General features: G+C 41.5%; 1 protein-coding gene and 1 long non-coding RNA gene across 3 annotated transcripts in view; one reads left to right on the forward strand and one right to left on the reverse strand.

The window, feature by feature from the left end:
- DAB1 (DAB adaptor protein 1) overlaps positions 1-372 on the reverse strand; it is a 642,426-nt gene extending 642,054 nt beyond the window's left edge. The window contains exon 1 of the mRNA XM_081915801.1: positions 95-372. The gene's annotated coding sequence lies outside the window, so the exon portion shown is untranslated. The remainder of the gene's footprint in view (positions 1-94) is intronic.
- A 1,036-nt stretch (positions 373-1,408) lies between these two features.
- Positions 1,409-17,582, forward strand: LOC309372377. 2 transcript variants are annotated; one of them, XR_014169477.1, is made up of 3 exons: positions 1,409-1,513; positions 15,700-15,774; positions 17,479-17,582. It is a non-coding gene; the product is annotated as an uncharacterized lncRNA (long non-coding RNA). The 2 variants fall into 2 exon arrangements; XR_014169478.1 differs by having other exon boundaries at positions 17,485-17,578.
- Positions 17,583-18,063: the final 481 nt, after the last annotated feature.

Here is an 18,063-nt window from a genome sequence, read left to right on the forward strand (position 1 = left end):
GACAGCAGCAAAGAGGGACTTCAGCCACTTCCTAAACATACTGTGCATTCATTAGCAGAGCCTAATTCAGAGCTGCTTCTCTGAATGGTTTTACCTCATATGATACAGACTTGTGCGCTTAAGTTCCTAGGTGGTCACAAAAGTCAGCAATTTTGAGCCACTCCAAAAGTTGCCATTTTTTGTGCCAGTGGGCACATCTGGGATTTTAAACAACTGCGCTGGCTGCCAGTCACAAAATGGCGGCCATGTGGGTGGGCCACATGCCATAATACAACATGGCTGCTGTGGGGAGTGCCATGACACAAAATGGCTGCCACTAGCAAAAGAGCCCAAAAAAGAGATAAGGTTCCAAAATAGTCCAGACATGCCCCCTCCCCCACCATCAGCTACCCCATCAAGGGTGGGGAGAGGTAACTACACCACTACACTCATCCACAGCTGAGAGGGTGGGGTCCAATGCTTGCATCCAACAATATAAGAAAATGTTTAAGGGGTTTGTTTAGGGTAAGGGTAGCTGAGCCAGTGCAAATAGGAACTGGGCAGGAAAAGATAAGAGTCTCTCTCATGCATTGTGGATTTTTGAGGGAATATTTACCTGTCATAGTCAATGCATGTTGTGGAGGGTGGGGTGCTTTTTTAAAAAAAAAAAAATCAATCCTCCTGTCAGACTGGGAATATCCCCTCCCTCACCCAGTTTAGGATATTCCACCATTCTTCAGCAGAGTTTCTTTTCTTTCAGCAAAGTAAGCCCATGTCAAACAAAGCTTTAATAATACAAATTTTAACACAGTATCATACTGTCTGAGAGAAACTAAAACAACATCATGAGGCAAGAATGACAGTTGGCCTCTCTAACTGAATGCTCGAAGGGAGGGGCTGATTCCAGAGCACAACACAAAAGCCCCGCCCACCAGATGCCAGACGTTTTACTATTCAAATAAGGCCCTAGTGTTTTTCTTACAATGCAGGAGGTACTACTGGCAGAGGTGGATTTAGGGCAGCACAACTGTTTCTGCTGCACTCGGTGCCATGCTTAGGGGGCTGCATGGTATCACAACTATGCCATTGTGAATTGAGCAGAATGGAGGGTGGGGGGTGCCAAACTTTGGGCTTACATAGGATGCTGCTGAAATTTGAAAGACCGAAATCTGCCCCTTCTACTGGGCACACTGGCACCCACAGAAGCTATTGCCGTGACACCTGAATTACAATAAGAGTAACCAATTTTCTATGTAAAACAGTTTCATATGTCTGCAGAGAAATTGAGTGATCATGATAAAATTTGAGGAAGAAATGGCTAAAGATCTTTAGACCATCAGGGAAAAAACAGTTTAGACATAAATGTAAGATGCCTGTCTTACCCAAGATTCTTCTGACTCTGCAGATTTCAGACATATTGTACTCAAGATGAGCCCTTCTAGCCACATATAGTTGGCCGATTTCTTGCTTCCAAAATGAAATACGAACAGGGAACTCTGAGATAAGCACACAGACACAAAGTCAAGACAGCCAAGTGAATGCAATTTTTTAAATGACTGCTTGAGGTAAAAGCAGAACTTCTAGGTTTAAAAATAGTTAACACATCACAGTTGCCATAAATATGATGCTGGGTGGGAACAGAGAAGCCATTAGCCTGATAGTGTCCTTCAAGGCTAGGCAGCAGATGGTTGGAAGAATCCTCTGGATTATCAAGTCTAGCTTTAGGGCTTTCTTTTCTCCTGAGATTCATTTAAGCCTTTTAAAAATATATTCACAGGATGTTTGACAGTCGATGACAGAATATGCTTTAATGTGGACAAATATCTAGGTTAAGAGACAGGTCTTCTTGTTACATAAAACAGCTGGGCAGATATTTTATACACACACACATACTGAGAACAATATTAACACCATGACACTCATGTAAATCCCGCAAATATGAAAAGAGGTTGTCTACCAAATTATTTTTGACTTATCAGTTTGTAGTCTGAAGGGAGCCCTTTTTATAACCTTTGCTATGAGACAGTGATGCAACACCCAATAGTCTTTGCTTTCCGCAGGGCAAAGACCAATTAACCATTACCAAGTATGAGGTGGCCATTTTGCGAACAACCAAGCTAAAAAAAAAGTGATTTTTTTAAAAAGCCAATGTGCAAGAATTCTCAAGGAAAATGTACAAGAACAATCCAAACATTTTAAAAAATGCATTTTCTTCTGAGAAGCAGGATGTAAATTAACTACCATTGCCTGGTAGACCGTTAGGAGTCATTTTTTTCTCCCAAAGTCAGCAGTTTTCAATGTACTAGCCATGCAAAGGTTTTCAGTGGAGCTAAGCATGCTGGGACTGCAGGGAACCTTTTAAAAATATAATCTGACTCCACATGACCATTTTGAAGAATAACCAGAAAACATGCCTTAGACGCTGACAGACCAAATGAACAGAGCAGCGCACACTCAAGGTGCACAGTAGGGGAAATGCTTCTCACGCACTCCTACGTAAGTCACATAAAACAAATCCCATAATTTTGGGGAAATCACGAAAATGATTAAAATAAAAATGATTTTCAAATACAACTAAATTATGTCAATCTTAAATTTGTTCATTGATTTCCCTGGCCCCCTAGGTAGAAGGTGAATATATCCAAGTTGTTTATTTATCAAATGTTTGTTAAAACAAGCCAGCAAAAAGTCTACCTGCTACAGATCTTTACACTCCAAGTTTTTGCTGGCAAGTCAGTGCACTATAGTGAAACCTGCAGAACAATGGCCGCATCTGCACTATAAATTTAAGCAGACCCGGCCCACCCATGAGGCAAGCTGAAGCAGCTGCCTCGGGCACTGAAAGCCTCCGAGGCGATGCCCCCACGGGCGCCACCTCTGCCATTGGTGGAGGAGTGGCACTGGCACAAGCACTGACTTCAAGTGAAATCTCACTGAAATCTCACAAGGTCTCATGGAGTGTGTGAGAGATCTCAAGAGAAATCAGTACCGATGACTGTGTCACTTCTCTGCTGGTAGCACAGGCAGCGGAGCAGGCAGCAAAATGCAGGGTGGCAGTGGCAAGGCAGAGCAGGGCAGTACTTCCCATTTTGCCTCAAGTAGCAAAATGGGATGAGCTAGCCCTACATTTAAAGCAGTATCATATCACTTTAAACAGACATAGGCTCACCCCAAGGAATCTGGCAACTGTGGTTTGTCAAGGGTGCTGAGAGTTTTTAAGAGACCTCCTATTCCCCTCAAAATGGCTTAACTATCAATCCCTTTTCTTCCGATGGAACTCTGTGAGCTGTAGCTCTATGAGGGGAATAGCAGTATCCTAACAACTCACAGCATCCTTAACTAATTATAGTTCATGAGGTTCTTTGGGAGAAGCCACAACTGTTACATTACCTACCTATCTGTTTCCAGGCCCAATCTAAGGTGCTGATGTTATTAACCTTTAAAGCCATAAACCATAATTTAACATTACAAGGATGAGCTACTGTAAGTCACAGGCTTCACTATTTCTCCCCTCCTCCTCTGGCACTACATGTTCGCTTATGTTTTAGATTAATCACAGCTTGTTGTAAAGTTTGCACCTTGATAAACTTAACTATAGTTTTTTTTAAAACCAACTAACTGCAAACCATGGGTTATGAAGCTGACTTGCTTCAAGAAAACATAGGCAAAACTAACCACAGTTTAGGGTTTAGATATAACACTGAACTGAGGCTAATGTAAGGCAGAAGCAGATGCTTCCAATGCCTTGTGAAGGAAGGAGCATGGAAGCCCAAGGCTTGCTGCAGGTAAACCACAAAATGCTAAGCCATGGTTGAGAGATATGGACAGTGCCCTGTCATTTTGGCCCAGAATTCTGTTAAATAATATTCCATTTCATGCCACTGTGTGTGGAGGGGGTGGGGAGAAGACATATGGAAGGAATCTGGAAAATCCAGGTGTAAACTCCCCCCCCCCCCCATTGTTGATGGGTCATGTCATTTCACAGACAATAGCAATAATAGTGATGATGTTCTAGCTTCCTATCTGGGACCTTTTGTATTTTCCCAGCATGTTCTACCAGGGGCATGAGCCTGCTGGGTGACCTTCCTCAGAAGAAATTGACAAGGACAGATCCCACAATTATTAACCTTTCCACTTGTTTCCATAGTTTATTGTGACAAGACAATGCAATAAGCTTGAAGGTAATCAAAAAGCAATTTTGTAGTAGTGAGCTCAAAATGACAAACCTTCCCTTTTCTAAATAAATCACCATTATTCCCACATGGCTCATGCTTGACAAGTTTGTTTCCTTAGTAACAGAGTACTTAAACAGGGGCTAGGTACATCTGCATTATCTCTTTAACCGTAGATGTGGAAAAGGAGGCAATTGGTCAATCTCTCTCCCTCCCTCCCTTTCTCTTTTCTTGGAACTGTAACGAATGAATCTGTCAGCCTTGCAAGACAATGGGATGGTTTTTAGCAAGACAAGTGCAACAGTCCCCAGATAGCCACTTGAGTGTTGAACAGTATTCATGTACTCCAAGGGCTTCTGCAAGAACACTGGCTAAACGGAGTTTAATACTCTCCAGTGTTTGCTCAATAGCTTGGCTGATGCTAAGGTCAGCTGCCTTATAAATTATGGAACAGATTAAGGCGGTTGGGGCTTACAGGAGGAAACTATGAGGCTATGCAGTAGGCAAAATGAAACACGGGGCATGTCTTGTTCAGATTCAGTGGGGAAAGGTAGGTATGTGTCTGCGGTGCTGATTTTGAACCTTCAACTACATCACTGAAAGCGTGGATTTACTTTCACTGTCATAGCACAGAGCATCGCCTCTTGTCGATACTACATGATCATTTTGGATGGTACTTGAAACATGGTGCTTGACCATATCAATAGCTCGTATGCTATAGCATACCCTCAAAGTGGTCAAACAACATTATAAAACAAAAGCTTTTGCAGATGGTATTGTCTTAACCATGGAACAACCTTTAGAAGGTATACTAGAAATATTAAAGGAAATAAATGAATTTGGAAAATTGGCAGGTTTTAAAATAAATAAAGATAAAACCAAATTGTTAGTTAAAAACATAGATAACCAACTTAAAATGAAATCAGGGGACATTACTGGCTGGAAAATAGAGAAAAGAGTGATTTAGGAGTGTGGGTATCAACAAACAATCATAACATCTATAAATATAACTATGTGAAAATGTGGGGGGGAATAAAGATATTTAGATATATAATAATAATAATAATAATAATAATCTTATAATAATTTATTATTTATACCCCACCCATCTAGCTGGAGTCCCCACTCTTCCATGGGGCTTTTTTTGGGGGGGTGCCTAGCCCTTGCACTCACCCCCAAAGCCCTGGCAGCCTGGACCATGTCATCTTTTAATCAGACGACATGGAGCATGCCTTCATTCCCTTCGCAGCAGACCGGAACTGCCAGAAGGCCCTTGGCGCTGGACCTCAGTGTCCAGGCAGAACGATGGGGGTGGACACGCTCCTTCAGGTATACTGAACCAAGGCCATTTAGGGCTTTAAAGGTCAGCACCAACACTCTGAATTGTGCTTGGAAACGTACTGGAAGCCAGTGTAGGTCTTTCAAGACTGGTGTTATGTGGTCTCGACGGCTGCTCCCAGTCACCAGTCTAGCTGCCACATTCTGAATTAGTTGTAGTTCCGGGTCACCTTCAAAGGTAGGCCCACATAGAGCGCATTGCAGTAGTCCAAGCGAGAGATAGCCAGAGCATGCACCACTTTGGCGAGACAGTCTGCGGGCAGGTAGGGTCTCAGCCTGCGTACCAGATGGATCCAGCTGCCCTGGACACAGAATTGACCTGTGCCTCCATGGACAGCTGTGAGTCCAGAATGACTCCCAGGCTGCACACCTGGTCCTTCAGGGGCACAGTTACCCCATTCAGGACCAGGGAGTCCTCCACACCTGCCCACATCCTGTCACCCAAAAACAGTACTTCTGTCTTGTCAGGATGGGGCAGAATGCAATTATCATTAATGGGGAGAATCTCAGTAATAAAAATTAATATTCTCCCAAAAATGCTATTTTTATTCCAAACAATCCCAATCCTTAATGATACACAATGTCTAAAAGAGAAAAGACCTGTCTAAGTTTATCTGGAGGGGAAAGAAACCTAAGATAAAACATAGGATTCTTATTGATATAAAAGACAGAGGAGGTTTTGCACTCCCAGATTTGGAATTGTACTGTATTTTGAAGCTGCCTGCCTGTGTTGGATAAAAGACTGGATATTACTAGAAAACACACAGTTGCTTGATTTGGAGGGTCTTGATGCCAAACACAGCTGGCATGCCTATATTTGGTATGGTAAAGTGGGAATACATAAAAGCTTCTGCAACCATGTTATTAGAAAAAACTTAATTAGGGTGTGGGAAAATACAAAAATTTATTAGAAAACAAAACACGATGATGGTTATCCCCAAGAGAAGCTGAGACAAGGAAAAATAGTAATATGAGTGATAACTGGGGTACCTATAATTATTTGTTAGACTTTTCAGAAGGAGAACCAGAAATGGGGGTCTGGGGGAATGAAGAGATTAAAGAACATGGCTAAACTATCATCAAATCAATTCAAAATTTAAGGTAGATAAGAAATTGGGATTTGCAGAAAAACCATCATAATTCAAAAAAGAAATATTAAGATCTGGAGTTAAAAATTTATCTAAAATGTATAGGATTGGGAAACTAAAGAACTCATTAAATCATCTATGATCAAATGGGCACAAGATGTAGGTCATAATATTGATCTGAACCTGTGGGGATATTTGTGGAAAATAAATTTAAAATTTGCTGTTAGTTATGCGTTAAAAGAGAACCATTTAAAAATGATCCACAGGTGGTACTTGATGCCAAGTAAACTAGCTAAAATGTTTAGAACTAAAAATGACCCTTGCTGGAAATGTAAAGAAACAATTGGTACATTTGATCACTCATGGTGGTCTTGCAGAATAATAAAAGTATTCTGGGAGAAGGTCTATAACCAACTTAAGAAAATGTTTAAAAGAACATTTCCTAAAAACGAAGAAGCTTTCCTTATGGGAATAACAACAAATTGGTTCCACTTCCGAGTGGAACCGGGTTGCACTCAGACCACCAGGTCCCACCCCCACCTCAGTGTGATGCAGGATAGCATCACTGTAAAAACAATATCAAACAGTATAGCCCTTGCCTTTTCAGAAAGGAATGGTGAGTTCTGTAAAGTGTAAAGTGCAAACCAACAAAATAAATGCTGGACATGGATTTGCATGGAAATGCATAGGGCACAGTTGGCCTTTGTTGCAACTTTGTGGGTTATATGTAAAAAGACAAGTTATGGTATGTTTGCTTAAGAAAATATCGTGCTTCTTTCATACCTAGGGATGCTCTCAGTTATTCCATTTCAGGCATGTCCTGTCTTCTCCCACTGACTAGATCTTGTGCCTAGATATGAGAGTCAGTGCTTGCCGAATGGTCAGTTCCGAACAAGTGCTTCCCCCTGTCTCCCTGCAGTCTCCAGTGTCTCCTGAAAAAGCTGCTCTAGAGGATTGGGGTAACCTCCTGCAGAACATGGAAGGCAGCACTGCTGCCTGTAGGAGGATCAGATCAACTCTCCTCTCCTCTCCTGCCAGTGGGAGTCCAGATAAACTTTTACAATGTTATGATGCTATTGCAAATAACTGGATGAAAAGATTAACAAAATGCTGCTTTCAGAACAAAAGATAGAGGTTTCTGGCAGGAAAAGTGCTGACTCAGTAAACCATGCATGTCTGCCAGAGTCTGACTCAACCTGGTATTATTGTTTTTTATGGGCTAAAAATTCCTGTTGGAGACCCGCAGAGGGTCTAAGCCAGAACTCATTGACCTGGGGAGCAATTTCTACACTTCCAACAACCCTGGACAGTTGCTTGCAAGTCTGGATGAAAGTGTAAAGTGCTTGGTTCCAAACATCCCTTGAGATGTCTGCAAAACTAGTTTAGCAAAGCACGCTCTGATTTTTCAACAGCAGCTAAGGAGGGGTTGCAGAGATGAGAAGAAGGTGGCTTAAATTCAAAGAAGACATCTGGGCTACAGCTTGTGGTCATTGCTTTGCCATGAGGCTCTGGTTCGGACAATACACTAAGGGTCAGAATCGTAGAACTGTAGAGCTGGAAGAGTCAGCTAGTCCAATGCATGAATCACAGCTATCCAGCTAAGCTCTACTCAGACAAGATCTATTGAAATTAATAATGCTAAATTAGTTATGCTTATTAACCCCAATGAGTCTACTCTGAGCACTGGATACAACCCATAGTCAGACCTTGGCTTAGGGCAATGTGACAGTAAAAAGGACCATTGAGGATCCAAGTTACTATACAGCATACATAGTTTGACTTACCATATCATGTGAACCAGCCCACTTACAGCACAGTGGCAACTGCGGTGTCGCCCCCATTCCCCTGCCACTGTGGATCATACCCCCTACATCTTAGGTGTGCCTTACACAGCCTGAAAGAAGGCAGGCATATTATACTGTCTCTTTGACCCAGTGGGAAGCTCCCCTCCTCTTGGAGGACGGGAGCAGGATATCTATAGTCAGAGGAAACAAAAATTTAAAAAATCCTTCCAGTAGCACCTAAAAGACCAACTAAGTTTGTTATTGGTATGAGCTTTCGTGTTCATGCACACTTCTTCAGATACAGTGGTACCTCGGATTAAGTACTTAATTCGTTCCGGAGGTCCGTACTTAACCTGAAACTGGTCTTAACCTGAAGCACCACTTTAGCTAATGGGGCCTCCTGCTGCTGCCGCACCACCAGAGCACAATTTCTGTTCTCATCCTGAAGCAAAGTTCTTAACCTGAAGCACTATTTCTGGGTTAGCAGAGTCTGTAACCTGAAGCGTATGTAACCCGAGGTACCACTGTACACTGAAACAGAAGTCACCAGACCCTTATATATAGTGAGAGGGTGGGGAGGGGTATAACTCAGAAGGGTGGTGGGAATGGGTGATTGGCTGATAGGTGTGGTAAACCTGTTGACGACTGTTAACGACTGCAATTGGTCTTACAGGAAATAGCAAGGGGTGAGGTGGCTAAAAATAGCTTTAACATGTATAATGAGATAAGAATCCAATGTCTCTATTCAGACCAGGTCTCTCCATGGTTTTAAGTTTGGTAACAAGTTGCAATTGCTCACATTGGATCTGGTGACTTCTGTTTCAGTGTATCTGAAGAAGTGTGCATGCACACAAAAGCTCATATCAATAACAAACTTAGTTGGTCTCTGAGGTGCTACTGGAGGGATTTTTTTATTTTGTTTCGACGATGGCAGACCAACACAGCTACCTACCTATAACTAGAGTCAGAGGGCTAGGGAATAAGCAAGTAGGACCCAGGTTGGGGTAGCTAGCTGTGCATACTTGCTTCAATATCCCTACTTGGGGATTTTAACTTTTTCTAATGCTCTACGAAATACCTTTGAGTGTTGTGAGACAGTTGGTCATCACCATTGACTGAACGCTGAGTATAAAGAGGTCAAATCAGCTTGAGGAATCTGAGTCTGAATTAGAAATAAAGCTTATACACATGTCCTAATCCCATGCCCTCTTCGTTTATCCTCTATCAATGCCATCTGATTAACTTGCATTGTTCATATTCATCCATGGCCATAATATGACCCTAGTTAGTGTTCACATCTGACTGTTTTATTATTTTGATCCATAATTTCTTTTTCACATCATGCAATAATACTCTCCAGGCAGCTCATTTGAAAGTGATTACTGTACTCTGTGGGCTATAAAACCCACCTGGCCTTATTACACAACCGAAGGTATGCTGGGTTAGCAATTGCCCATAAATGCAATGCCTATTGTGTCTAAACGCTTAATTATATTTTCCGTTTTAATTCTGCAGCTCAGGTAGCATGGGCAAACCATTCTCCCCAGGAACATACTTTGGATTTTCTCTCTCCCCCTCCCACCTTTTTTATGGCAAGTGCTTCTTTCTAGTTTGTCAGCCAACTTGTCCATTGGCTTGTCTGAAGATAGGAAAATGCTGGATGCCACATGATCCAGAGTAGGACTGGTTAGTATGGTCTTGTATTGGTGGGAGGAATTTTTGTCAATGTGCTAGTTCTTTTTAAAATGTTTATACCCAGTGCTTTTTTCTGGGGGGGGGTGCAGGGGTACACATACCCCTAAACATTTTGTGAATCTAAGTTTGACCTCATTGAGGGGCAGTATTTCAATATGAGTAGGAAAGTGAGAGTACCCCTAAACATTTTTTTAGAAAAAAAGCACCTTTATACCAGCTAATTGCTAGCATTGGATTTTAATGTACACTGGTACTTCAGGTTAAGAACTTAATTCGTTCTGGAGATCCATTCTTAACCTGAAACTGTTTTTAACCTGAGGTAACACTTTAGCTAATGGGGCCTCCTGCTCCCACTGCACCGCCGCTGCGCGATTTCTGTTCTCATCCTAAAGCAAAGTTCTTAACGTGAGGTACTATTTCTGGGTTAGCGGAGTCTGTAACCTGAAGCGTATGTAACCTGAAGCATCTGTAACCCAAGGTACCACTGTATCTTTACTCCGTAGCACATGAAAATTAGCAATGCAGGCAAGATGACCGCCCTGGAACACATCTGGAAGTAAAGTTGCAAACTCTTATTTCCAAAGACCCTCTTTTATTTTCTCCTTCCACATCATGAAGCCCCTCCCTTTCACATACACTCCTGTGAAATTCAAGATCCTATTTAAGATCATTTTTTTCCATGGGTTCAGAAGCATATTTGGTTCCAATGACTTCTCATAGTCCTTAACTCCACCACTCTCAAGGACACTGGGTATTGGGGTTCGTAAGATCTGATTTAGAAGGAGAGAGCTTACTGTTTTCAGGCATAGAAACCTCAAGCCCGCTTTTGGTGTCTAGATCTAAATCCAACTGTCCAACCATAGACTGTTCTATAGGGAGCTGGGACTTTATAATATTCTCTTAGAAGCTACCCAGAGTAGCTGGGGTACAAGTAAGAAATGATTATTCTGTTACATTCTCTATTTTATAGAGATATCATATTGTAATGCTATGCTCACCCGCTTTATTTCCTCTCTCAGACTAGGTTCATATCTTAAGGTATGGATGTATTAAGTTAAAGGTGCCCATGATTCCTACCAATGCCCATATGCTGTTCTGCATTAACTATTGGAATAATTAGTCAATATAAGCTTTCATTCTCATAATAAACTTTTGGAGCAAGTCTGTATGAGAATGGTTCTTGTATAAGATAAGGGACACAGTGAGAACAGTATCTCCAAGGGAAATATCTCACTGCTCAGGGTAGTGTGTTCAAGGTATAAATATGCAATAATTGATTGTGACCCATTGGTTACAATGTCCCACTGATTTAATTGGAATTCAGCTTGGCATTCTCTGGAGTGCAATAATAGAGTTGGTTTAGCAAACAACCGGCCAGAATGAAAGCACTATCCTCCTACCTGGCCCTTTCCAAGGTACTGCTAGTGGACAGAGGGGAGAATGAAGGGTTAACAAATCTATACTTTGTTTGCTTTGGTCCATTTGTGTCCATTTGTCATCCCAGTGTCAGCTTATACTCGGGTGTCTGTTTTCGAGCAAATGTAATTACAAAAGGAAAATAGGCTTGCCCATGTGAAGAATGACACAACAAAGAAACGAATTAAGTTCCAGTAATTGTACTACATGATGATTTCAATGTGTTCATTCAGAGGCTAAATACCATAACCATAAAGATTTTTCCCTCTCTTCCCATGGCCATCAAGGATGATTTCTTCTTTAATACCACTGTTGTCTCTCTACCAAACAGTTCCTTGGCACATGGACATTGCTTATTTATCTATACATCACCTTGCACCTCGTCAACACACCATCAATATTCATCAGACTGATCCCAGGCTGCTCTGCTTCTCTTTGTTTGCAGATCTTCCTTGGGACAGAGATCCTATAATCTATATCTCCTCCGGTAGCTTTCCCACCATTGCCTGCATAATTGAAAAGTCAATAACATACAATTTAGAAACCCATTTCGCTTAATCTACTAGAGGTTTGTGCTGGCAGATTGTGAATGTCACACTAATGGTGAGAAAAGGATTTTGCATAATTGTGAGCTCCAAAGCAAACAACATATTCCAAGCTTCCAAGACCTCATATGTGGCTTTTTATGGTGCTTAAAACATCTCTAGTATAACCTCTGTTGCTAATTTCTTTCCAGACTCCTTATACAATTGAGCATCACCTTAACTGTTAGTAGTAACTAAGCTATAGCTTTTCTGCTACATAGGAGAGTGGTACTATGATGAATGATACTAACACACCCTTGGTGTTAAGAAAAGAGTACCTCTTTAAACTCAGCCAAAAAAGACTTAAATTTCCTCTGGTGATACATTGCCTCACCAGATCCATTCAGATGAATCTTAAGACTTTCTTGTTTGGACAGGCCTTTGCAACATTAATTTCCCTTCTAATCTGGTCAGAATTTATTGTGTCTTTTAGGGAAGCCTTTGTTGGTTTTGATTTTATATGCTGTATTCAGCCTTGTTATTTATTTATTTTATGACAGTGTGGCTTCTAAAACCATTTAAAAATAATAATAAAATGGAAGAATTGTTATTTCCATTTTTACCATTTTGTGAAAGCAAAAATTCAATACCTTGCAAGCGTTTTCACAGCCAACCATTTTTACTGTTCATGCCTCTTCCACACCAAAGATGGGTCTGTTGCACACAACATCTGGAGGACTTTCCTTAAGACAGTTCATGGCCTGACCCTGCTATAGTCAATGAAATGTCCTCCAGTGATTTTCTCCACTTCTCCAACTGCTAAAGCTACAAAGATTATCTTGTGTGAATGGAGTGGACTCTGCCGTTCATTTGTAACAGGGCTCCTGCGATCCTGGTGGATCACATCGTATGAGTGAAATCCATTATGACTGTGTCAATTCCAGAGTTGTCCCATGGAAATAGCATGCCCTTTGCCTTTATGTGCCTTCTTCTCCTTAACAAGAGAAAATAACTTCATTCCCCTCCCCCCCCCAGTGGAGTGCTTCTTTTCATATGCATTATTTAATGTGTATTTGGCCAATTCATAATGCCCTGGTCATATCTCAGGTCAGCACTAAGAGAAGCATTAATGTTCACGCAGTAGCTGCTTCTCTATCCCCAAAAGCTCTGGGTACTTACATTTTATAGCCCAATTAATTATTTTAGTTTAGAACAACTCCAATATTGTCTACGATGCTCCCCCCAGAAGAAAAAGACAAATAAAATTCCCAATTACCCAGGATAGTGTAGCACCTCTGACTATATATCATTATGAAGCCTTTAATACAAATGCTAGATTTTCATTAGCTAAAAGCCTATTTGTCCTTAATGAGCTGTTAAAGACCAAGGGCAACTTTCTCTTTTGACTTGCACCAGCATCGTCTCATTATCCAAGGGCCTGCAAGATTAGAGGAGAGCAAGAAATGAGAGCAGCCCCAGCCCTCAAAGTTAGCACTTGTGAAGCAGTAGGATTTCCAGGTCCAGACCTTATGGCCCTGTGCTCCTGGAAAACATAAATGCTCTTGAGGGATGCGCATCTGAGCAGCATAGAAAATGATGAACATGGCATTACAGTATAGCATCATTGTTAGTACATGTATCGGCTTACACACCTTGTGGGGATTAGTACCAGTGACATCATAGTACTGCCGCTCATCATTAAGTTAAACCATTTTCTTGTGAACACAAGGGACTGTCTTATACTTGATCAGGCAGGTCATTTATCCGTCAAGATCCCAGTTTCATTTAACCATTTCTACTTTTCTTTAACCATTCTGCATCAATTAATGCAGAAATAAATTGCATTGAAAATCATCAAAGGGGATAGAAAAAAATCAGTAGGGCATGCTTTATTGTAAATTTACTTTTACAGTTGCCAAGTGTTGTTTGAAAGTGCCCTTTCTATTATTCTACTGCTGGATAGCTCAGTTGGTTAGAGTGTGGTGTTGGTAGCGCCAAGGTCGCAGGTTCAATCCTCATACGGGACAGCTGCTTATTCCTGCATTGCAGGGGGTTGAAATAGATGATCCTCAGGATCCCTTCCATCTCTATGATTCTACAGTGATACCTTGGGTTACATACGCTTCAGGTTACATACGCTTCAGGTTACAGACTCTGCTAACCCAGAAATAGTGCTTCAGGTTAAGAAATTTGCTTCAGCATAAGAACAGAAATCGGGCTCCGGTGGTGCAGCAGCAGCAGGAGGCCCCATTAGCTAAAGTGGTGCTTCAGGTTAAGAACAGTTTCAGGTTAAGAACGGACCTCCGGAACAAATTAAGTACTTAACCCGAGTTACCACTGTATATCTCTAGCGGTCTGCACTCTGCAGCCTTTCCAGGTGCTCAGATCTCTCTCTCTCTCTCTCTCTCTCTCTGTGTGTGTGTGTGTGTTAGTTTTAAATAAACAAATAGAGAAGTGTTTTATTGAATGGTAAAATGAAGTATTACCCTTAAAAGCAAAACCAATGACTGCACTGATCTTGGGTGCTGAGTAGCTACCCTCCTTGGCTTTCCACACTTCATTTAAAACCATCCTGAGGTAACTCGTTCCATGGGTTCCCTGCCCCCCACAACTCAGAAGTACAGCCAGCTGAGGAGGCTGTCAAGCATCAAGGAAATGTTAAATGGGAAGAAGAACACACACATACCATACTGAGTCACACAATGGGTTCATCTAGCTCGGTTTTATCTACACTGATGCAGATGGCACTGTGGTCTAAACCACTGAGCCTCTTGGGCTTGCTGTTGACAATTCAAATCCCTGCAATGGAGTGAGCTCCCATTACACTGTCCCAGCTCCTGGCAACCTAGCAGTTCGAAAGCACGCCAGTGCAAGTAGATAAATAGGTACCGCTGCAGCGGGAAGGTGAACGGCATTGCCATGCGCTCTGGTTTCCGTCACGGTGTTCCGTTGCGTCAGAAGTGGTTTAGTCATGCTGGCTACTTGACACAGAAAGCTGTCTGTGGACAAACGCCGGCTCCCTCAGCCTGATAGCAAGATGAGCACTGCACCCCATAGTCGCCTTTGGCTGGACTTAACCATCCAGGGGTCCTTTATCTTTTTGCCTTTGCACTGATTGGCAGCACTTTTCTAGTTTTCAGACAGGGGCATTCCCAGCCCTACCTAGAGATGGCAGGGATTGTACCTGGGACCTGCTGCATACAAGGAAGATGCTTTAACATTGAGCTGTAGCTATGCATGAGCAGCTGCTCAGGTGATGCCTGCCAGGTGTGGAATTTGTCTTCCATTGGCCCCAACCAGCATAAGAAAGAACTGCGGGATTTGTAGGCTACAGCATGTGGAGTGTTCCAGGTGTGCTACCTCTGGTTTGTAGATATATATATTTTCCTGGTTTATCATTCCAAAAGCAATGCAGTAATATTAATCATACAGGAGGCCCTTTGTAGAAGAAGAAAGATGCAGATGGGAAATTAAGAAAGAGTGCCTGTGCCCTATCTTTATTCACGTCTCCCACATCACTTACAACAGCCAATCTAGGTGACATCTGCTTTCCCTATTATCATTCCTGTTTGCCATCCTGACATGAAAAATAACAGAGAACGATACAAGTACATGCAAGGTCAGACACACAAGTTATATTTTAGAAAATGTACCAGTAACCTTCTCTGCACAGTAATTAGCTTTTTGTAACCTTTAATATAAGACAAAAATGCACATGGCTGAAAGGAAGGCTAATCAAAGGCGCAGGATTGAAAGCAAAGAGAATGAAGGCAGGCAGGTGAGTTTGTCTTACCACTCTTCAATCCTGACTCACACAGCAACAATTAATAATGATAATAAAACGTGCCCACGCAGGGCTTGTCAAATAATTCCACCAGGGACTTAAGCTATCAGATCTTGTTAAAAGCAGCATTAAACACTCACCTTTTCCAACACTGACTTAGCCATGGAAGCCACGCAATATGTATGGAACATGCAAGGCAATACAAATAAACCAAGATACTTGCAAGCAGACAAATATGAATAAATGGAGAGAGGAACAAGTTTAGCAGTGGATTAGAAAGCAGTTCAAGGGATATCTATCAATATATCTAGGATCAAAAGGTTTCACTTTAAGAAAAGAGTTAAGGCGCTTAAAAATTCACTCATGCTCCAAAAAGCACGTAAATTGATTTTGAAAAACTAAGCAAAAAGGCATGCACTGGCTGAACACATGAAACACATTTACTTCTCACTAGGTATTAGGGAGCAATTCTACGCAGTTTTCATTTTAAGGCAAACCTATGTAATTCGTACGTTCTGAAACAATGCATAAACTAAAATGCAGCCGTTCTTCAAGATTCACACTTCTCTAAATCTTCCACTGCAGTTTATCAGGCAAATAATATGTATAAAAATCCACATACTAAATTCTGCAAAAATGCATATATTAATGAAAACAACATACAAAAAAATAGCACCCTTGTGCTACTACGGGCCATGTGGCAACCAACATGTGGTTTCAGCACAACAGAAGACTTGTCACCCTTGGAAAATGAGAGAAGGCATAAAGATGGACCCATGTGTACAGTGTTACCATAATAGCAGCATTAATAATAATAATAATAATAATAATAATAATAATAATAATATTTATATATAAACCTATACCCACAGATGTCAGGCCGGTTATAGCTGCCCAGAAGGTATTAACTATTGGGCATGCCTTCCAGAGGAGACAGCAGGTTCCTAGAGCCCCACAAAAAACCCCAATGTTTTTAATTCAAATAGTGCAGATTGCTTTAGGAACACAATAACACAACGCTCCTAGGTTTACAGAGATATGATTTGAAAGCCATGGAACTAGCCCAGCATTTGGGAGGGGGTTCACCAGTCTCACATCCATATTTTGATATAGCTCACTTTGAAAAAATGCAGACAGGATGGCAGGGAACTATAATTTCTTTGTGAAAGCTCCTAAATCTTCATGGCTTGCTGTTACAGGGCTGACATTTACTGTTTTGGAAGTGCTTGCTGTTTCCATGGCATTATAGATGCTGCAGGGCACTGCAAGAGCTATGTATCCCACATACATATACAAGGAAGCTGGAGGCAATCCTTTGTTGAAATCTGGGCATTTTCTGGGACCCAGCAGAGTAAAACTCAGGCTTTCTCTGTCAACTGCATCCCAAGGTCTGTTTTACCTTGCTTGTTTCTCCTTTGATTCCCCTTGCCACACTGGGCAATTTTAATCAATGCCAAACATTGCACAGAAGGCTGCTAAGTGAATATTGTCTCCCTGCTCCCCCTCCACAACCAGCATGCGTTGACTACAAGCAGTTTGGTGTGCCTTAGTAATCTGCCGTGAACCCATAAATAAGTCTTTTAAGTATTCTGTAACCAATTAATCCAAATCGACTGTACCAGGCTTTGCTATCAAGGTACACAAAAGGAAGGTTTACCTACTTCAGTTTGTTATAATATAACACATTCTGTTCCCAAGATTCAGGTTTCGAATTTATTGGTGTTATTCTTGCTGTCCGAGAAATGGAGTATCAGAGGAGAACATACAAACCGGTGGCAAGATCAAAAAGCACAAAACAAGAGCCACAAGAATGAGGGAGCTGCGTCTGACAAGCCTGGATTTACAGAAGCCATCCTGGTTTCTGATTTGAACCTGGAATGTCCCACTTTTCCTTAGGATGTCCCTATTTTCATCAGAGAAATGTTGGAGGGTGTTGAGTTATGCAACCCTTGGGCCAAAAAGGTAAGTAACTATACAGCCTTTAGAAGACAGCTGGAGGCACCCCTATATGTTTTTTTAATGTTTCATTATGTTTTTATATACGTTGGAAGCCATCCAGAGCGCTGGAACAATCCAGTCAGATGGGTGGGGGGGGGTTTGTTTATTATTATTATTATTATTATTATTATTATTAAATAGGACATCCTTATTTTCATCAGAGAAATGTTGGGGAGCATGTTTTCAATAGGATCCCATGACACTCCATCACTGCATTCCTCATGCCCATCACTATAGCAATGAAACTTGTAACCAGAAGACAGCTCCGTGTTGTTCCTCCAAGCA

The sequence above is a fragment of the Podarcis melisellensis genome, assembly GCF_964234715.1.
Source record: "Podarcis melisellensis genome assembly, chromosome: 6".
In the NCBI taxonomy this organism is placed as follows: Eukaryota; Metazoa; Chordata; class Lepidosauria; order Squamata; family Lacertidae; genus Podarcis; species Podarcis melisellensis.